Source organism: Mus caroli, unplaced genomic scaffold, assembly GCF_978045245.1.
Source record: "Mus caroli unplaced genomic scaffold, Mus_caroli_1 scaffold_3, whole genome shotgun sequence".
NCBI lineage: Eukaryota > Metazoa > Chordata > Mammalia > Rodentia > Muridae > Mus > Mus caroli.
In genome coordinates, this window is record NW_028227258.1 from 142,653,522 (window position 1) to 142,676,567 (window position 23,046).

The 23,046-nt window shown below is 40.6% G+C and overlaps 1 pseudogene; it reads left to right on the top strand.

The window, feature by feature from the left end:
• Positions 1-21,262: 21,262 nt before the first annotated feature.
• Positions 21,263-22,038, top strand: LOC110291643 (ADP-ribosylation factor-like protein 2 pseudogene; annotated as a pseudogene).
• Positions 22,039-23,046: the final 1,008 nt, after the last annotated feature.

Below are 23,046 nucleotides of genomic sequence, written 5' to 3' on the forward strand. Positions count from 1 at the left end.
AAGATAGATAAACCCTTAGCCAGACTAACTAGAGGGCACAGGGAAAGTATTCTAATTAACAAAATCAGAAATGAAAAAGGAGACATAACAACAGATCCTGAAGACATCCAAAACACCATCAGATCCTTCTACCAAAGGCTATACTCAACAAAACTGGAGAACCTGGATGAAATGGAGAAGTTCCTAGACAGATACCAGGTACCAAAGTTGAACCAAGATCAGGTTAATGATCTAAACAACCCTATATCCCCCAAAGAAATAGAAGCAGTCATTAATAGTCTCCCAACCAAAAAAAGCCCAGGACCAGATGGGTTTAGTGCAGAGTTCTATCAGACCTTCAAAGAAGATCTAATCCCAGTTCTTCACAAACTATTCCACAAAATAGAAACAGAAGGTACTCTACCCAACTCATTCTATGAAGCCACAATTACTCTGATACCTAAACCACAAAAAGACCCAACAAAGATAGAAAACTTCAGACCAATATCCCTTATGAATATTGATGCAAAAATCCTCAATAAAGTTCTTGCTAACCGAATCCAAGAACACATCAAAACAATCATCCATCCTGACCAAGTAGGTTTCATCCCAGGGATGCAGGGATGGTTCAATATATGGAAATCCATCAACGTAATCCAGTATATAAACAAACTCAAAGACAAAAACCACATGGTCATCTCGTTAGATGCAGAAAAAGCATTTGACAAGATCCAACACCCATTCATGATAAAAGTCTTGGAAAGATCAGGAATTCAAGGTCCATACCTAAACATGATAAAAGCAATCTACAGCAAACCAGTAGCCAACATCAAAGTAAATGGTGAGAAGCTTGAAGCAATCCCTCTAAAATCAGGGACTAGACAAGGCTGTCCACTTTCTCCATACCTATTCAACATTGTACTTGAAGTCCTAGCCAGAGCAATTCGACAACAAAAGGAGATCAAAGGGATACAAATTGGAAAAGATGAATTCAAAATATCACTCTTTGCAGATGATATGATAGTATATATAAGTGACCCTAAAAATTCCACCAGAGAACTCCTAAGCCTGATAAACAGCTTCGGTGAAGTAGCTGGATATAAAATTAACTCAAACAAATCAATGGCCTTTCTCTACACAAAGAATAAACAGGCTGAGAAAGAAATTATGGAAACAACACCCTTCTCAATAGTCACAAATAATATTAAATATCTTGGCGTGACTCTAACTAAGGAAGTGAAAGATCTGTATAATAAAAACTTCAAGTCTCTGAAGAAAGAAATTATAGAAGATCTCAGAAGATGGAAAGATCTCCCATGCTCATGGATTGGCAGGATCAACATTGTAAAAATGGCTATCTTGCCAAAAGCAATCTACAGATTCAATGCAATCCCCATCAAATTCCAAATCAGTTCTTCAACGAATTAGAAAGTGCAATCTGCAAATTCATCTGGAATAACAAAAAACCTAGGATAGCAAAAACTCTTCTCAAGGATAAAAGAACCTCTGGTGGAATCACCATGCCGGACCTAAAGCTCTACTACAGAGCAATTGTGATAAAAAAAAACTGCATGGTACTGGTATAGTGACAGACAAATAGACCAATGGAATAGAATTGAAGACCCAGAAATGAACCCACACACCTACGGTCACTTGATCTTCGACAAGGGAGCTAAAAACATCCAGTGGAAGAAAGACAGCATTTTCAACAAATGGTGCTGGCACAACTGGTTGTTAACATGTAGAAGAATGCGAATCGATCCATTCCTATCTCCTTGTACTAAGGTCAAGTCTAAGTGGATCAAGGAACTTCACATAAAACCAGAGACACTGAAACTTATAGAGGAGAAAGTGGGGAAAAGCCTTGAAGATATGGGCACAGGGGAAAAATTCCTGAATAGAACAGTAATGGCTTGTGCTGTAAGATCGAGAATTGACAAGTGGGACCTCATGAAACTGCAAAGCTTCTGCAAGGCTAAAGACACCATCAATAAGACAAAAAACCACCAACAGATTGGGAAAGGATCTTCACCTATCCTAAATCAGACAAGGGACTAATATCCAATATATATAAAGAACTCAAGAAGGTGGACTCCAGAAAGTCAAATAACCCCATTAAAAAATGGGGCTCAGAACTGAACAAAGAATTCTCACCTGAGGAATACCGAATGGCAGAGAAGCACCTGAAAAAATGTTCAACATCCTTAATCATCAGGGAAATGCAAATCAAAACAACCCTGAGATTCCACCTCACACCAGTCAGAATGGCTAAGATCAAAAATTCAGGTGACAGCAGATGCTGGCGGGGATGTGGAGAAAGAGGAACACTCCTCCATTGTTGGTGGGATTGCAAGCTTGTACAACCCTCTGGAAATCAGTCTGGCGGTTCCTCAGAAAATTGGACATAGTACTACCGGAGGATCCAGCAATACCTCTTCTGGGCATATATCCAGAAGATGTCCCAACCGGTAAGAAGGACACATGCTCCACTATGTTCATAGCAGCCCTATTTATAATAGCCAGAAGCTGGAAAGAACCCAGATGTCCCTCAACAGAGGAATGGATACAGAAAATGTGGTACATTTACACAATGGAGTACTACTCAGCTATTAAAAAGAATGAATTTATGAAATTCCTAGCCAAATGGATGGACCTGGAGGGCATCATCTTGAGTGAGGTAACACAATCACAAAGGAACTCACACAATATGTATTCACTGATAAGTGGATATTAGCCCAAAACTTAGGATACCCAAGATATAAGATACAATTTGCTAAACGCATGAAACTCAAGAAGAATGAAGACCAAAATGTGGACACTGTGCCCCTTCTTAGAATTGGGAACAAAACACCCAGGGAAGGAGTTACAGAGACAAAGTTCGGAGCTGTGATGAAAGGATGGACCATCTAGAGACTGCCGTATCCAGGGATCCATCCCATAATCAGCTTCTAAACGCTGACACCATTGCATACACTAGCAAGATTTTGCTGAAAGGACCCAAAGATAGCTGTCTCTTGTGAGACTATGCAGGGGCCTAGCAAACACATAAGTGGATGCTCATAGTCAGCTATTGGATGGATCACAGGGCTCCCAATGGAGAAGCTAGAGAAAGTACCCAAGGAGCTAAAGGGATCTGCAACCCTATAGTTGGAACAACATGATGAACTAACCAGTACCCCGGAGCTCTTGTCTCTAGCTGCATATGTATCGAAAGATGGCCTAGTCGGCCATCAATGGAAAGAGAGGCCCATTGGACTTGCAAACTTTATATGCCCCAATATAGGGGAATGCCAGGGCCAAAAGAATGGGAATGGGTGGGTAGGGAAGTGGGGGGCGCTATGGGGGACTTTTGGGATAGCATTGGAAATGTAATTGAGGAAAATATGTAATAAAAAAAAACAGTGAAAAAAAAAAAGAAATAAAAAGCATTTTTTGCACAGTCTGAAGTAGTCTACTGTAGGTATATATGTGGCAAGAACTTGAGGTACCAGGCACACTGCATTCACAGGGAGCTGTCTGCTTGTTCTCTCCCTTTTATTTAGTCTAGGACCCTGGGGGGTTCGGTCCGCACTCTCATGGAGTGTCCTTTCTCCTCAGTCAAACATCTCTGAAAATGCTTTCACAGACACTCCCAGAGGTGTCTCCTAGGTGATTCTAAAACCCAGGTAAGATGAAATGAAGATCAACCATCATGCTATCGATGTTATATCACTTTTGCTTTGGTGAATAACACAATTACAAAGCTGGGAAATCCAAAGGCTCTCATTAACTGTCCTCAAACACTGTCTCACTATTTGGTATTCTCCAATATAAAATGTTAATCACTTTTATTTTTTATTTTGTGTGATAAGAAATCAACATGACAGATGGAAATAACTAAGGTGCCCGCTCTCCAGAGTTTAACTGAAAAAAAAAAAAAATGAAGCAGTCAAAGAACACGGAATTTTTGTGATTGGTAAACTGAAACTCTGAGCGAAATTTTAGGGAAATATTATTTTAAAAAAAACTTAGGGAAAAAATTAAGCAACAAAATAAATGAAACCTAGTGAGAGGGAGAAAGGTGTTGGAAAAAAGAAGAAAGGGGGTGCCCAGACAACTGAAGGAGGAATTCCTGGGAAAAGTCCTTGAAATGAAAGCGCTATTGGCACAGTCCTGGGAAAGCAAATGCTATGCAACAGATTCTCCTGCTAAAATTATCTTGTAGCATAAAGTATCCTAACTTGAGATGAGTGAGAATTTTCCAGGTTCCATCCACACCACCACAGGAAAGAGGCTAGGTGGTATATCATAGGCTCCATGAAATCCTGTCTCAGATAGATAGGTAGATAGATAGATAGATAGATAGATAGATAGATAGATAGATAGATAGATACATACATACATACATACATACATACATACATACATAGATACATAGATAGATACATAGATAGATACATAGATAGATACATAGATAGATACATAGATACATAGATAGATAGATAGATAGATAGATAGATAGATAGATAGATAGATAATAGATAGACACACAGACAGATAGATAAAACAATAATAGAACCTATTGATGATACTTTGCTATGCCTGCAGACAGGAGCCTAGCCTAACTGTCTCCTGAGAGGCTTCATCCATCCAAGGATAGAGGCAGGTGCAGGGACTCAGTCAAACATCAGGCTGAGCTCAGAGAATCTTGTGGAAGAATAGGGGATAGTACTGAGCAAGCTGGAGGAACCAAGAACACCACAAGAAGACCTGCAGGGTCAGAGTCAACTAACCTGGGCCTGTGGGGGCTCATAACATTGGACCACTAACCAGGGAGCAAGCAGGGCTGAACCTAGGCCCCCCTACACATATTTAGCAAATATGCAGCTAGGTCTCCATGTGAATCACCTAACAAGAGGAGCAGAAGCTATCTTGGTCTTCGTTCTCTACCACTGGATCCCCTTTCACTACCACCCCCACCACCCCCACTTGGACTGCCTGGTTGGGCATCAGTAGGAGAGAATGTGGTAGACCTACTGGGACTAAATGCCACAGGGTAGGATGGTACTCAAGGGGGTTTTCCCTTCTTCTCAGAGAAGGGGAGGTGGTAATAGGGAGAGGGATTTCTAAAGGTAGGACTGGAAGAGAAGAGGGAGGGAGGCTGTGATCAGGATATAAAGTGAATAAAAAAAAAAAAACTATTAAAAAAATGGAACCAGAGAGATATCTCAGTGGTTAGGAGTGCTTGCTGCTCCTCCAGAGGACCAGAGGTCAGTTCCAGCACCTACATCTAGCAGCTTACAATCACTTGTAACTCCAGCTCCATGGAATTTTGACATCTGTCTCTTCTGGCTTACACATGCACTGAGAGAGAGAGAGAGAGAGAGAGAGACAGAGACAGAGACAGAGACAGAGACAGAGACAGAGACAGAGACAGAGACAGAGACAGAGACAGAGACAGACAGAGACAGAGACACAGAGACAGACAGAGACAGACAGAGACAGAGATCATTTCTAAAACTGAAGAGATTATAAAGTGCTAAGTCTTTCCTACAGAAATTAAAATAACTAAAGTCTACTAACACACACACATATGTCTAGAAGGTTAACAGCTGTAATGAATTCCTAAGAATAAAAAGATTTCTCTTGAATTTGTTATTCACTCTTAAAGGTTCCACTTTAAGACAGCCTCTCTGATTTGCAAGAGCTTAGTATTAAGGGAGTTCCACTAACGACAGATGCTCTGATCTCTCATTCTTATCCTAATAAGTATTACCAACAATAGTACAAATCTTTCCTTGAGGGAGGGAGAAACAAGCTTTGTTTGTAGTGCAGGCCTTAAGGATGTATAGGCTGAAACGTTAAATACGGCACTCATATGTACTGGTAGCCACCTACCTTCAAAAGATGGCTGCTATTCTCGTTCTTTTCTGTCCAATTTGAAGAATGCTGGAGGAAACCATCCTGTGTGGTCTTGAGCAATTTGCTGCACCTCTGAGGCTTGTTTTCTCAACTATAAAATGTGAATTAAATACCTACATCATTAAATGGTTGTGAGAAATTAATGAGATGTTTACAACACACTTAACAAAATGCCTACAACCGAGACCTGGCTTCAGCAAATGGGTAATAATAGCAATAACAACTGAGTTCTGTTTTGTGGAAGCTGTTGCCTGAGAACCCTTTTGGGGTGGAGGCATGATATAAGCTAGGAAGAGAATTTCAGAAAGCAGAGCCAAGGTGGCTGAGGATGATCTGAGTGGAGGAAGGGATCAGAAAGCTTCTGACAGAGCAATAAAAAAAAGGGAGGAAAGCGGCAAGAATAATCTCAGAGCTCAGAGCTACTTTCTGCTAAGGGTGGCTAGGAATGTCTTTAGGGACCTATCCAGCCTCACTTTATACACAGCAAACAAAGGTCTGTAGATATTACATTTATTTCCCTTAGTTACATGAATTCTTCATGCCAAGAAAGAACAGAATGGCTCTTTCTTTTCTCCTTCCTTCCTTCCTTCCTTCCTTCCTTCCTTCCTTCCTTCCTTCCTTCCTTCCTTCCTTTTTTTTTTTAATTGATTTTTCAAGACAGGGTTTCTCTGTGTAGCCCTGGCTGTCCTGGAACTTGCTCTGTAGACCAGGCTGGCCTTGAACTCAGAGATCCACCTGCCTTGGCCTCAGCAGTGTTGGGATTAGAGGTGTGCGCCACCACTGCCCAGCTCAGAATTGCTCTTTTGATGGTTATCTTTTAGGTTTTTTTTTTTCTATGAATTCACAGCCCTTTTCTACCTTTGTCAGGTAGAAAAACTCTACCTGAAATGTTTAGAAATGTCCAAAGGAAGGTTTTTGGTAGGGGGAAGGATTGTGAGCCCTGAAGGGGATAATAGACACTCCACAGGAAGACCAACAGAGTCAACTAACCTGGACCCTTGAGGCTCTCAGAGTCTGAAACACCAACTAGAGAACATACATGAGCTGGATCTAGGCTTCCTTGCTCAATTGTAGCAGATGTTCAGTTTGATCTTCAAGTGTGACCTAAACAACTGGAGCAGGGGTTATCCCAAAAGCTGTTGCCTATAAGTGAGATTTGTTCCTCTAGCCTTGTCTGGCCTCAGTGGGAGAGGAAGTGCCTAGCCTAGCTGAGTTGTGCTAAGGTTGGGGGCGGAGGGGGGGGCGGTAACACCAGCTCAGAGGAGAAGAGGAGATGAGGAGAGGGGAGGAAAGAAGGACTGTGGTTGTGGGAAGGAGTGGTTGGGAGCGGGGCAATGAGTAGGATGTAAAGTGAATAAGAAAAAAAAGAAAATAGAAACAGGAGGGGCTGAAAAGGACTCAAGGTTAAGAGTGCTACTCCTGCAGGGCTCAGCACTCAGACCCTCCTGATACATGCATCTGCCTCTAACTCCAGCTCCATTGCATTTGCCACCTTTTCCTGATCGCTCCATGTACCCACACTCACTTCTACATATCTATACACAGACAGGCATAATTGTAAAATAAGACTTTCTTATAAAAAGAACAAGGAAGGCTGAGCAGAAGAGTCCGTGTTGCTCTCAGTTCATTTCTTTAGTTTTCTCTTATGTTTACTGAAAGTCAAGACCATGGCAAAAATATTTCCAGGGACTCAGAGTACTATCAGATTTATAGAGAGTGCATAATTGGTATATGTGGTGGAATTAAAGGGATAATAGTGGTAATCTTAATGAATTTCCATTGGGCATAAATTATGATAATCTGAGAAAGCTTTTGGTACACAGAATACTTCAGGAAAGCTAGATTCAGCCCTTGACTTGCTAGATAAACCGGGGTAGCTTAGAAAATACTAAACAAGAAGTACTTTGTCATAATTTAAAAATTGTTAAATAAGCAATTTCAAGGGGAAAAAACTAATAAATCTACAATTCTCTGATCCTTGAAGTAAACTTTGTTAATACACAGCATTCATTTACAATTCTTATCTTAGTACAATATTTAATGATTTTTTGCTTAGTCTTTTCCATGTGTTGATTTTCATGAATCAGTCTTAGTGATTGTAGTAGCCATTATATTATCAGATCTTTTTTTAATTAATTTATTTATTTTTTAATTAGGTACTTTCCTCATTCACATCTCCAGTGCTATCCCAAAAGTCCCCCCACCCTCCCCCCACCACATACTCCCCCACCCACCCACTCCCACTTCCCGGTCCAGGCGTTCCCCTGCACTGAGGACCTGCACGACCAATGGGCCTCTCTTTCCACTGATGGCCGACCAGGCCATCCTCAGATACATATGCAGCTAGAGACACGAGGGGGGGGGGGCACTGGTTAGTTCATATTGTTGTTCCACCTATAGGGTTGCAGATCCCCTCAGCTCCTTGGGTACTCTCTCTAGCTCCTCTATTGGGGGCCCTGTGATCCATCCAATAACTGACTGTGAGCATCCACTTCTGTGTTTGCCAGGCCCCAGCATAGTCTCACAAGAGACAGCTATATCAGGGTCCTTTCAGCAAAATCCCGCTAGTGTATGCAATGGTGTCAGCGTTTAGAGGTTGATTATGGGATGGGTCCCCGGATATGGCAGTCTCTAGAGGGTTCACCCCTTCTTCTCAGCTCCAAACTTCGTCTCTGCATCTCCCTCCATGGGCATTCCGCTCCCAATTCTAAGAAGGGGCAAAGCGTCCACACCCTGGTCTTCCTTCCTCCTGAGTCTCATGTGCTTCGCAAATTGTATCCTATATCTTGGGTATTCTAAGTTTCTGGGCTAATATCCACTTATCAGTGAGTACCCGAGATGCCCCTCAACAGAGGAATAGATACAGAAAATGTGGTACATTTACACAATGAAGTACTACTCAGCTATTAAAAAGAATGAATTTATGAAATTCCTAGGCAAATGGATGGACCTGGAGGGCATCATTCTGAGTGAGGTAACCCAATCACATATTATCATATCTTAATTAATATATTTATCTTATCTCTTGTTTTCTGTCTTCTACTACCACTTGGAAAACAAATACAAACACTTTATTTTAAATGTCTCTTACCACAGGGACAATTTTGAAGGTTTTCTAAAGTCTGTTCTCCACTATAGAGTTTCTAGGTCAAATAATATTAAAAACAGTAGTTTTGTTTTGCTAATTATGTCACAATGTGAAGAATGATAATTTTTACTAATGCGTTTCCTCTATATGCTTGATGATGTATTGACTGCCCCAGATAATATCACTGTTGTCTCAATGAGGTAGTTATTACTTCAACCTATTTTTCTATAGGCAGACTAGAACTAGGAGATGTTGAATGATGATGTCAAAAACAGCTGTTATAACTAGCCTCAAAAGCTAGTTCTGCCTGATTCAAATGTCTGTGCTCATCAGAAATGCTAGTAGTTCTTAAATACTGAAATCCCATTACTTCTTTCATATTTAAAAATTATTGAAAGGGGGATTGGAGAGATGCCTCAGTGGTTTAAGGCACATACTGCTCTTGCAGCAGACCTGAATTCAATTTCCCAGGAGCCCGTTGGGAGCTCAGAACTGTCTGTAACTCGAGCCCCTGGGAATTAGGTTACATCTTTCCTCTAGGAGCAGCTGTATTCATTTTCTCATACACCCACATACATGTAATTAAATATATATATATATATATATATGTATTTATATATATATACACACACACACATATATATATATATATGTAGAGAGAGAGAGAAGGGGGAAAGAATGAAAAGTTAAACATAAAAACATTCAATTACTAGTAACAAACAATTAGAATTTGAACAAAAGCCGGGCGTGGTGGCGCACGCCTTTAATCCCAGCACTCGGGAGGCAGAGGCAGGCGGATTTCTGAGTTCGAGGCCAGCCTGGTTTACAAAGTGAGTTCCAGGACAGCCAGGGCTATACAGAGAAACCCTGTCTCGAAAAAAAAAAAAAAAAAAAAAAAAAAAAAAAGAATTTGAACAAATAATGAAACAGCTTTGTATAAATGTGACACAATATGTACAAAATTTATATGGGGAAAATTATAAAATCTTAACAAGACATCCAAGAGGAGCCAAACAAATAGATGGATGATCTCCATACATGAATAGGAAGATTCAGTATTGCCACAATACCAATCCTTCTAACGTGCTCAGTAGCTTTAGTAGGAAAGCTCATAAAAGTTGTGGACATGCCAACAGCTAATTCCTGCTTGATACGAGAAGACAAGACGGTGTTAAAGAACAGAGTTGGAGAACTGATGCTATCAATTCAGGATGTACTGCAAAGCTATACTAGTTAAGACAGTGGAGTTGGTCAAAGATGAGATGGACTATGGAACAGAATAGAGAGCCTTGAAATAGACCCATATAAAATAGACAAAAAAAAAAAAAAAAAGCTGTGGAGAAAAGATAGCTTTTTCAACAAACAATTCTAGCACTGTTCATCCACATGCAAAAATATGAATCTAACCTGAATTTTATATAATTCACAAAGATGAGCATAGATCTGGTATAAATGCATAACTATAAAGCTCCTAGAAGCCACAAGGGAGAAAACATCAGTGACCTTCAGTAGTGACTTTTTAGATACAATGCCAATAACATGATACATGATATATAAAAGAAGAGTTGGTAAGCTGATTTCATTATAATTCAAAACTATTCTGTATTCACAGAGACCGCGGCAACATGCACAGGGCCTACACAGGTCCAAGTCAGGTAGTGGTTCCAGCACCGAGAGGGGATGTAGACATGCTGTAGAAGCTACCTCTAATCGACAACTGCTCACAGCAAATAAATAAATAAATAAACAAATAAATAAAGTTTTCTCCAAGGGAGTGTCACTGGATATGTAAATTATACCCACATGTAAGGGCAATAGATATGGCCAGCACAAAACTAAGCAAATGGAATTTTTGGAGGATTTTTGTCCCATAATACTTTGGCTACTATTTTTGATGGACAGTCAGCAGTTCTCTTGGGGAAATGGAGCTTATGCAGAGATATTCAGGTCACTGAGACATGCTTTTGAAGGACATTGTGGGAAATTTCCCTAGGTCTGTCTTTGTCTCTGTCTGTCTCTCTACCTGTCTCTGTCTGTCTGTCTCCTCTCTCTCTCTCTCTCTCTCTCTCTCTCTCTCTCTCTCTCTCTCTCTCTCTCTCTCTCTCTCTTGCCCTGAGGTAAACATTTTGCTCTCCTAACTTTACTTTTGCTCTCTATTGCTGGTGCAGCATACTAGAATGGCTAGTTTTTCTCATTCTCCTGTTGGCTAATCTAGACCTGCCCTCCACTCATTTGCTCATCTGGACATGGTCTTGACCTTCACTTCACACTGTCCCTGCAACTTAGCTCTGACCCTGCAGCCTATAGCAGCAGCTCCAGACCTCTCCAGAGACATCCAGCTGGATTAATTAGTGATTAAGATGGGCTTGATGGTTGGCTCAAGGAAACTCTATGTCATTATTTGCACTGAGAACTGATGAAACTGTGCTCTGCATGAAATGCCACCTTCCTGGAAAGAATGACTAGCATTAAGACAATAGTTATTAGGTCTTCAGTATTTGATAGATTTTGTTCAGAATAAACTCAATGAGCCTGTCGCTTTAAGGTAATCACATGACAATATTTGTTGTCTGCCACACTCAACTTTAAATTAGACTTTTGAAAAATGAGATCTGCCACCATAAGCTTAATCTTTATGGATGACTGATAGAGCAGAGGAATTAATTATCCCACTGTGGACACACTGTAAGAATCAAACTGTCCTCTATTGTCAAATATTAGAGATTTGCAAATGTGTAAAACAATACGAATTTCCACCACTTTGATGAAATGTCACCTGTTTAACCTGTCAGACTTACTATAATTATTTTAAAGTATTTTTAAAATACCAGTTTCTTATATCACAGGAACAAAAATATCTTAGAGGTTCACATTAACTTTTATTATTTAATAAAATCTATCTTTCTAAAACTAACAGGCATTTTACCCTAATAATTTTATGTGTGCAATTTAATTGAGGAAAGCCTTGGCAGTGCCTCATGCCCGTAGTCCTAGCACTGTGGAGGTTAAGGGAAGGGGAATGGGTTGAGATAAACAGCAAAACCCTATCTCAGAAATAAGCAAAAAGGACAGTACAGAGCATTCTCACAGTTCTGCTCTCCTTTCCTCACCAGCACAAACAACCCAATAGGAACCCTCCAGAGTCCACAGCCCAGTGTGAGCCAGCCAGAGCACACAGCCCAGTGTGAGCCCACCAAAGCCCACAGCCCAGTGTGAGCCAGCCAGAGCACACAGCCCAGTGTAAGTCTGCCAGAGCACACAGCCCAGTGTGAGCCCGCACAGTGAGCACACAACACAATGTGAGCACTATCACAGCTTTCTGGGCATCATCCTGTTGCCTCACTACAGTGCATTTGTTACAGTGAACCAGAAAGGACACAGTATGATAACCACAGCTCTTGATGGCCTGGTTAACTCTGTGGTTACACATTTTAGTTTGGGTTTTGGTTTGAGACAGAGCTTACTTTTATGTATGTGAATATTTGCCTGCATGTATGGATATATACTACGTGTATGCCTGGTGCTGACACAAGCCAGAGGAGGTCATTGAATCCCTTAGAAGTGGAGTCAACAGATGACTGTGAGACACCATGTGGTTGCTGGGAATCAAACTCTGAACCTCTGCAAGAGCAGCAAATAATCTTAACCACTAAGTTATTTCTCCTCTAGCCCCTGTTTTGATTTTTTTTTTAAGGAAAGCTTTCTATAGCCCCAATGATTTCAAATATCTTTCCTCATGCTTCAGACTCCTGGGATTTCCAGGAGGAAAATAGAGATGTGCTCCCACACCTGACTTTAAGTTCTCATCTTGTTTCAGGAAACACCATGAGCAGCATTGGTGGATTATATGCTAAGAGTACACTTAATTTTGTCAGAAATGGCTGTGTTCATTAATGCTCCTGTTGCTATGATCAAACACCAGACAAGAGCAATCAAATGGAATAAGGGTTTATTTTCAGTTTACAGTTTGTGGATACAATCCATCACTGAAAGAAAAGCATTGTGGCAGGTGGCTCCACGGTAGCAGGAGTACAGCTGGGACACCCAGGTCCATATCTTGGTAGAAGAGGAAGCCAAGAACAGGCAGGAAGCGCTGATGCAGTGGATATACTTTGCATTATAGATGGACATGAACCTCCAGGTGCCAAGAATGGAATTCTGTAGCTTGGCTAGTGACTACCCCTCTGTGGGCCACGTGTTAAGTCTTTGTTCTCAACATTGTGCTAAGGAGGGGTAGGGGTGGGAGTGAAACTTTTCATAGGCTGGACCTAGACATTGAGATGTGTCCTTGAAGAGGTATACAGGACCTTGGTCCCTTTCTCCTTCTTTGTTTCTTGACCATGAAGTCAACAGATTCTGTTTCTCTGCCATTCACTCCTGCTAGGATGTGATGGTTCACAATAGGCCCAAACCAACAGGGCCAAGCAATCATGTACTATAACCCTCAACACTTTGAGTCTAACCCTTTCCTCTTTAAATGTTGATTTACTTCAGGGATGCTATGATAGCAACAAAGCTGACTGATACGCAAGCATAAGATATTGTGGCTTCTTGGCTTCAAAAAGATGTTATCTATTCTCTTCTTTCATAACTAATTATGAAACACAAAAAGAATATACCAGGCTTTTAAAAACTCTGAACAATTTGAGGTAGGGTGGAATAGTTTAAACTAGAAACTTTCAAACAAGGTAGATATGATGACATAATTTAATAAGAGCTCTCTCTCAATTATGAGAAATACAAAGTGCTGTCTAGGAACTGCCATGAAAACAAGAATGAGTCAAAGACAAGTTCAGCTCCATGGAACTTAAGAGTGTCAGAGGCCCTGAGACATGGCTGGCTAGTACACAAGTCTTCTTGTACATGATATCCCATTGAGGATTTCTGGAGAGTCAGATTCTTATCATGCACTGTGAAAGTGAAGAGTCAAACAGTCCATGTCCTTGAGCCTGTCACTCTGACTCTAGGCTAACCTAGGCTTAGGCAAATATACTCATTTTTGAACCCTAAACAAGTGACTACAAAGGAAGGATGGTGAGATACTGTGCCATCTGTATTACACATATGTAATGCACATGAATCAATCCATAGACATATTCCTGAACATATTCATAAATATACAAGCCCACATATACACACAGAAAAGTATGTGAGGTTGCAATGTGGAGCCATCTTTGGGTCATACCTGTTTGCTACTTTGAAACCCCAAGTCCCTGTATTTCATTCATTAGAAGTCACAGTGTTACCACGCTGTCCCGCCACCATATCCTGTGGCCCAGAAGAGCATCACTGAAGCACACTCACTGACAGGTATAGGAAGTGTAGTTGGATGCGAGACAGGGGAAAGCGCCCTCTCTTTTCCTGGTAGGTTTTGCAGCTGAAGACAGTTAAGGAGATGGAGTAAGCCCTTCTAATGGTGTGCAAGAACTGAGTCTCAGAGGCCAGACGATTCTGCCTATGATTAAAATCATAAGACTACCTTTCCATCCAGTAGAGCTTGTTGCCCCACCCTTCACATGAGCACCAAGGGGCATGTAAAACCCAAATGTGTATCAGAGCCCAGTGGCAGTCTTGCTCTGGAGAAAGTGGAACTAAACTGGCTAGAAAACTGTCAGAGGAGGCATTTTTGAATTCATGATACTTTGTACTAGTGAACAGAGAAACTGAAAACAATCACAACCAGACTTGAACCTAAGTCACTCCCATTGACCAGCTGGTTCATAACAAACAACAGAAGAGAAGTGCTAGGGTGGCACAGGCCTTTAATCTCACTCAGGGCTCAGAGGAAGGCAAAACTTTGTGAGTTCCAGACATGCCTGATCTACACAGTTCCAGAGCAAGGATAGCTACATAGTGAGAACATGTCTCAAAACAACACAAAGCCAGACAGAGGTACCTGAGTATCTTCCAGCCTTTGCTGTTCCTGTGGGGCACACACAGAGATTGCCTATGGACAGAGGCAGGGAATGTGCACTTTTGTCTGCACAGTCTCCCTGGTGAAGAAAACCAATTTTGTTTTTAATTAAGACAAATCCTTCTCTCTCCCTTTCCCTTCCTTCTCTTCTTTCCTCCTCCTTCCCTTCTTCCTCCTCCTCCTCTTCCTCTTCCTCCCCTTCCTCCTCCTTTTAACCTTGCTGATTGGCTGGCTATTTGAGCATATGCACTTTAAAAATTCTTCTTATGTATGTGCATTCTTTTTTTAATGTACTACATTTTATTTATTTGTGTGAGTGCATGCATGCCTTAGTGCTTATGTGGAGGTCAGAGAACAGCATCCAGGAATCAGTTCTTTCCTTCTATCATTTGAGTCCCAGAAATCAAACTCAGGTCCTAAAGCTTTGGCTGTTGCCTTTGCCTGCAGAGCCTTCTCACTGGCCCTTGTGGTCCATATATTATTAACACATTATTTGGAGGTTCTAGTAGGGAATCATGGATACTCTGAACACATGACTGAAGAATAGTCTTCCCTTCTCCGTGAAGGGCCATTCTCTTCCACCAAGTGAACAACTTGGGAAGGGATTGCGTGGAGCAGCTAGGAAGGAAGTGGATACCCTAGTCAGGCATCTCAATGGAATCAACCATGGTGGCCAATAGGATGGCATGAGCCACACCCTGCTTGCCGTCACATCTAGATACACTCTCCACTGTCCATTTGGTCTTCTCCTTCTGTGAGAACCATTACTTTGCTCCTTTTCTACCTTTCTCCTTCTTTGTCCCTTTTTATGTTTATTTTTCATTTCTTATTTTTCTTCTTTATTGGTTTTCCCCTTTTTTATCGTGTTTTAAACTTTTTTCAAATTGTATTATCTCTGCACCCACCATTCTTATTGTTTTTGTCAGTAGAATTGTATGTCTTGGTGAAAATTTGGTTTTTATTTCTATCCATGGTTCACTGTTCTGTGTTATTGTTAGTGTTTCTCCATTGCTCACAGAACTAGCGATCAAGGATGACATTTCAAGTATACTCTATAGCTGCTCTGCTTCTGGGCTGCATTCCCAGGCCAGGTAAGAGTCAGGATATGGTACTGGACACACGGTCCAATCCCACTCAAAAACTTAAGCAAATTCTTTCATACACACACACACACACACACACACACGGAGAGAGAGAGAGACAGAGAGAGAGAGAGGGAGGAATAAAAGCCCTGAAGCCAACACTAGGTAACAAGTAAGAGCTATGAGGAGATCCTGAAGACCCCCACCTAGACATCCATCCCTACAGAGTGGAACAGCAAAGACTGTGAACACTGTTCTGGCAATGAACTGCAGCATAACTTACACACCCCTTGCACACTTTTGACATGTCTAGAGCAGTAACTACAGAAAGTACAGCCCTATACTTTGTTGTCAACAACACATCTAGCCAATCTGTTATAAGGACCACACATTGCTGAAACCTAAAGCAATGCAGGGCACTCAGGCTCTAATACATTTCACACAACATCTAGACATACTAATCACGTCAAAGAAATAATAGGAAAAGTATACTATAAAATGCAGTTGGAAATAGACTCAAAACTTCCAAAACCAATATCCCTATATTGTCAAGAAAATGGTATTCCCTAAAATGTTTACAGGTCAAAGTAGTGGAGATGTAGTGAAACAGATAAGCTAATATGAAAACACTGATAGAAACATATGATAAGCAGGCAATATGACTATTTCAGCCAGTGTTCTTTTGCTGTGAAGAGACACCATGACCAAAGCAACTCATATAAAGGAATGCATTTAATTGGGGGTTATGTGCAGATTCAGAGGTCAGTCCATTGTCGTCATGGTGGGGAGCATAGAAGCATACAGGTAGATATGGTGCTGGAGAAATAGCTGAGAGTTCTTCATTTGGATCTACAGGCAGCCAGAGCAACATGGGCCTGACTCGGGCTTTGGAAACCTCAAAGCTCATACCCAATACAAGACTACAAGACCACACCTACTCCAACAAGGCCACACCTCCTAATCCTTTAGTAGTGCCACTCCATGGTGACTAAGCATTCAAATATAAGAGCCTATAAGGACCATTCCACTCAAACCACTACAATGACTCCACTAAACGTTCATATTTCCTTAGTTAGAAACTGCAAAGATGCCAGGCAGTGGTGGTACATGCCTTTAATCCCAGCACTTGGAAGGCAGAGGCAGGCAGATTTCTGAGTTTGAGGCCAGCCTGGTCTACAGAGTGAGTTCCAGGACAGCCAGGGCTACACAAAGAAACCCTGTCTGGAAAAAAAAAAAAACTATATATATATATGTATATATATAAATATATACACACACATTCCAAAGATACTGAGATATTTGACGAATTCAAACAAGTAATTTTTATTTTTTAATTTAATTTTATTTGTAATTCATTTTTTTACACTCAACACTCCATTTCCCACCTCTCCCCATCCATCCTCCAACTGCTCCACATCCCACACCTCCTTCCCACCCCACCCCATCTTCATGTGGATGCCTCCACCCCTTACCCCACCTGACCTCTAAACTCCCTGGAGCCTCCAGTCTCTTGAGGGTTAGGTGCATCATCTCTGAATGAACACAGACCTGGAAGTCCTCTACTGTATGTGTAGCTGGTGTATGCTGACTGTTTGGTGGTCCAGTGTTTAAAAGATCTCAGGGGTCCAGACTAATGAAGACTGCTGGTCCTCCTACAGAATGGCCCTTCTTCTCAGCTTCTTTCAGCCTTCCCTAATTCAACGACAGGGGTCATGTGCTTCTGTCCATTGGTTGGGTGCAAATAACTGCATCTGACTCTTTCAGCTGCTTCAAACAAATGATTTTTAAATGGTTGTTTTATTCCTAAAGAATACAGGAAAGCGGCTGGAGAGATGGCTCAGCAGTTAAGAGCATTGACTGCTTTTTCCTGAGTTCAATTTCTGACAACCACATGGTGGCTCACAAGCATCTGTAATGGGCATCTGATACTGTCTTCTGCTGTGTCTGAAGACAGTGACAGTGTACCCACATATATAAAATAAATACGGCTGGAGCGGGGGCCAGAGAGAGCAGAGTGGAGCAGAATAACAACATGAAATAAACAAAAGAAACAAAACAAAACAGAAAGAAAAACAACAACAAAACACAAAGGATAGTGAGCTGGAGAGTAGCTCAGTGGTTAAAAACACTTGTTGCTCTTGCAGAGACTAACTAGGGTTCAGTTTCCAGCACCTATATGGTAGCCTATAACTCCAGCTAGAGGGAGATTCCAGGCCTTCTTCTGGCCTCCTTGGGCATGTATGTACATGATACATGTACAGGCAAACACACACATACACAAAGACACAAAAAATGGACAAAAGGGGATTATAGAATGTGTTTTCCTCTTCCAGAGGCTCCTTCATTCTGGTCCTAGCATCCACAGGATGGTTCACAACTGCCTGTAGCCCCAGTTCTGAGAGATACAATGCCCTCTTTGGTCTCTTTGACCAAATACAAGTCATATACACACATGCAAAACCCTCATATACATAAAAAAATACAGGAAAGCAAAACCTCTGAATAAATTAAGGAAGATTGAGACAAGATATGAATGGAAAACTCAATAAAATACAGACAATTTTAGAAGATTTACAGAACCAGAAATCTTTGAGATACAAAGCCCAGAAAGTTAAATAGCTCAGTTTAAATTCATAACAATAGACAAATTAAGTGGAACGCCAAACTTTAGGGCTTAGATCCAAGATTGATTGATGAACATTCAGCCAGTAGTAAAGAAAAAAATATGAACAAAAAATGCAAGCCCTCTGCAATACAATTAAATCAAATCCAAGTATTTGTGGTGTAGAAGAAGGTCTTGGAATTGTTTCAAGCTCTGAAATAAAATATCCACAATCCTGGATTACTCTATTGAGGAAAGCTATTGAAGAATAAATAAAGAACTTACAAGATAAGCATTAAACCCAAGAATTCACGATCATGAAGCCAGGATTGCTAACAATATCTAAAAGACTCCTACACAAAAGAAGAACACAGCCATAGAGCACAAGAAAAAATAAATTCTAGTAAAAGAGTATATAAGAAATGAGAAACAGGAAAAAAACTGGACAAACAACAAAATGTCAGGAATTAGTATATACCTTCATGTTATAAACAGGAATGTAAATAACTTTAATGTGCTAATTAAAATATATTAGCTGGCTAACTGGGTAAAAGTAAGAATAAACTGTTTGCTACCTGTAAGAAATACACATTTATGTACTTATACAGAGAAATTGAAAGTGAAAGGAAGGAAATGATATTCTAACTAGAGTTTAGAAGCAAGCACAGGGAGCTATAGACATACCTGACAAAGCAGATGCCATTCCAAAATAGGGAGAAAAAAATGAAGGTCACCATATATTGGTAAGGAAAAATCAAGTAGCTATAGTGAATCATAAGTGCAAGTATATATATACTGATTATCAATGTACCAGATGCCATAAAACAAGCATTAGTGAACACAGGTTGATTGATATTTCTAGTACTCAATAAAAATGGTGATTCCAGTCTACATTCTCAAAATACAGTTACAAAAGTCAACCAAGGAACTTCAGAATTTCAATTAAACTAATCTAAACCAGAAATCAAATGGACTTTATACACACAGACACACAAACATATTTATCGGGCAGTATGTATATATATATATATATATATATATATATATATATATATATACACATACATATACATATATATATATAGAGAGAGAGAGAGAAAGAGAGAATAATCTGTTTAACAACTGCAAAATATAGCTTTTTTCCCAGCATGTAACATTCTCCAAAGCACATTATATTTTTAAGGCATAAAGAAAGTCTTTTTTAAAAATGATTAATTTATTATTATATCTAAGTACACTGTAGCTGTCTTCAGATACTCCAAAAGAAGAAGTCAGCTCTCGTGTTGGATGCTTGTGAGCCACCATGTGGCTATTAGGATTTGAACTCAGGACCTTGGGAAGAACAGTTGATACTCTTAACCAATGAGCCATCTCTCCAGCCTATACAGGAAGTCTTAATGAACTTAAAATATTGAAATGATTTCTTGCAACTTTCTAGATCATAATGAAATAAAACTAGAAATTAGAAGCAAGATAAACAGTAAATGTAATATGAATACATAGAGAGTGTACAACACAGTTGAAAGTGGTTGATATGTCATGAAGTGATTGGGAGGAAATTTAAAAATTCTTAGAATCAGATGAAATAGAAGAACAACATATTAGAATTTGTATACACATAAAGAACAATTCTATGAGGAAAATGTATGGCCATGAGTAGCTACATTAAAAAAACAAGAGAGGTCTCAATAAATTACCTAATGATTCATCTCAAGGTGTTAGAAAACAATAAACCAAACCAAACTCAAATCTAACAGAAGAAAAGAAGTAATGAGAATTAAGGAAAAAGTTAATGAAATAGAGGCTAAAAGAATAAGATAAAAAATCATTGAAACAAAGAGTTCGTTCCTTGAACAAGTTAATAAGATTGAGAATCCCATAGGCAAACTAAGCCAAAGGGAAGGGGGGAACCCAACGTAATAGAATCAGAGACAGAAAATGAGCTTTCCCAATCGGTACCATCTGAATCTTAAAAAAAAATTTTTTTTACATTTTTATTTATTTATATCTGAGTGCACACCAGAAGAGACCATCAGATCCCATTACGATGGTTGTGAGCCACCATGTAGTTGCAGAGAATTGAACTCAGGACCTCTGGAAGAATACCCACTGCTCTTAACCGCTGAGCTATCTCTCCAGCCCCCACCATCTGAATCTTCTTATTCAGAGGATCATAGGCAATTATTTTGAAAATATATGTTCCAATAAATAGATAACTTAGAAGTGAATACATTGCTAGCCACATATGATGTACCAAAACTGAACCAAGAGACTCATAAGCAACTTAGACAGATACATAATGAGCAATGAGATTAAAAGAGTAATGGTTCCCCAAAAAGGGAAAGGTGTAGAACCAAGGACTCACTGTTGAAATTCATAAGATGTTTAAAAAGAACTAAGGTCAGAGTTCCTCAGATTAGTCTATAAAATGTAAAGGGAAGAAATGCTTCCATTTTTACCTTGAAACCAAAACCAGAGAACACAAACAAAAATCATACACAAATATCTTTGATGAACATAAATCCTCAACAAAACACTTGCAAACAGAAGTCAGTAATACATTAAGAAGATAATCTCAGCTGACCGTGGTGGCGCACGCCTTTAATCCCAGCACTTGGGAGGCAGAGGCAGTCGGATTTCTGAGTTCAAAGCCAGCCTGGTCTACAAAAAAAAGAAAGAAAGAAAAGAAAGAAAGGATGGGGCTTCTGACCATTCTGAAGAAGATGAAGCAGAAAGAGCGAGAGCTGCGGCTGCTCATGCTTGGCTTGGACAACGCTGGCAAAACAACCATCCTCAAGAAGTTCAATGGAGAAGACGTGGACACCATCTCCCCGACACTGGGCTTCAACATCAAGACCCTGGAGCACCGCGGATTCAAGCTGAACATCTGGGATGTGGGTGGCCAGAAGTCTCTGCGCTCCTACTGGAGGAACTACTTTGAGAGCACAGATGCCCTCATCTGGGTGGTGGACAGCGCCGACCTCCAGCGCATGCAGGACTGTCAGCGAGAGCTGCAGAGCCTACTGGTGGAGGAGCGCCTGGCTGGAGCAACCCTCCTCATCTTTGCCAACAAGCAGGACCTGCCTGGAGCACTGTCCTGTAATGCTATTCAGGAGGCCCTGGAGCTGGACTCCATCCGCAGCCACCACTGGCGCATCCAGGGCTGCAGTGCCGTCACAGGGGAAGACCTGCTGCCTGGCATCGACTGGCTCCTTGATGACATTTCCAGTCGTGTCTTTACTGCCGACTGAGCTTCTTCAGTGTCCCCAGGTCCCTGTCCTCATCAGACACCAGCCAGAGGGATGAGCACTAGCTGGCCAGACTAACACTCCCAACCCCACCATAACCTGCTGCTGCTACTACTGCCCATTGCTGCTCCCCCGGGTGAGGGCTGTCACCCTGTCTCCCAAAGTGGCCTGCAGCTGCCATGCCAAAAGGAAAGGCTGGGCTGGGAGGGACTATCTGCTGCTGCCAGGGTCCTGGGTGTCACCTCGCCTCGGTCCAGCAGTGAAAATAAAGCACTCTTCACCCAGTTTTTAAAAAAAAGAAAAAAGAAAAGAAAGAAAGAAAAGAAAAGAAAAGAAGAGAAGAGAAGAGAAGAGAAGAGAAGAGAAGAGAAGAGAAGAGAAGAGAAGAGAAGAGAAGAGAAGAGAAGAGAAGAGAAGAGAAGAGAAGAGAAAAGAAAAAAGATAATCTCACACACCAAGCATCCTGGCTATTGTGTGTTGGCTTTTGTTCTCTTGATGATGATAGCTATGCTGACTAGGGTGAACTAGAATCTTAATGTAATTTTTTTATTTGTAGCTCTTGTATAGCTAAAAGTGTATGTGCTTATTCAACATTTATATGTCTTATTTTGAAAATCATTCAGGCCAGGCAGTGGTGGCACACGCCTTCAGTCCCAGCACTCCAGAGGCAGAGGCAGGCAGATTTCTTAATTCAAAGCCAGCCTGGTCTACAGAGTGAGTTCCAGGACAGCCAGGGTTATACAGAGAAACCCTGTCTGAAAAAAAAAAAAAAAAAGAGGAAACTCATTCAGTTCATTTGCCCATATTTTGGTTGGATTACTTGTTCTTTTGGTGACTTTCTTGTTTTCAGTTTTTCATATTCTAGATATTATCCCTGTAAGGTGAATAACTAGCACAGATTTCCTTTTGTTCTGTAGACTGTCTCTTAACTCTGATTTTCCCTTTGTTATACAGAAGTCTTTCAATTTTATACAATTCCATTTGTCATTTCCTTCTCTTATTTCTTGAGCTATTGTACTACTACACAGAGCATCATTGCCTATGTCTCTATCTTGAAGTATTTTTACTATGCTTTCCTGTATAGTTTGAAGTTGCAGGTAGTCTAACTACTATGAAAATCAGTATGAAAGCTCTTCAAAGACTAGAAATATGATCAAAGACTAGTACCATATGATCCTACTATCCAACCTCTGAATATATATACCTAAAGAAATAAAAGGCAGCCAAAACAA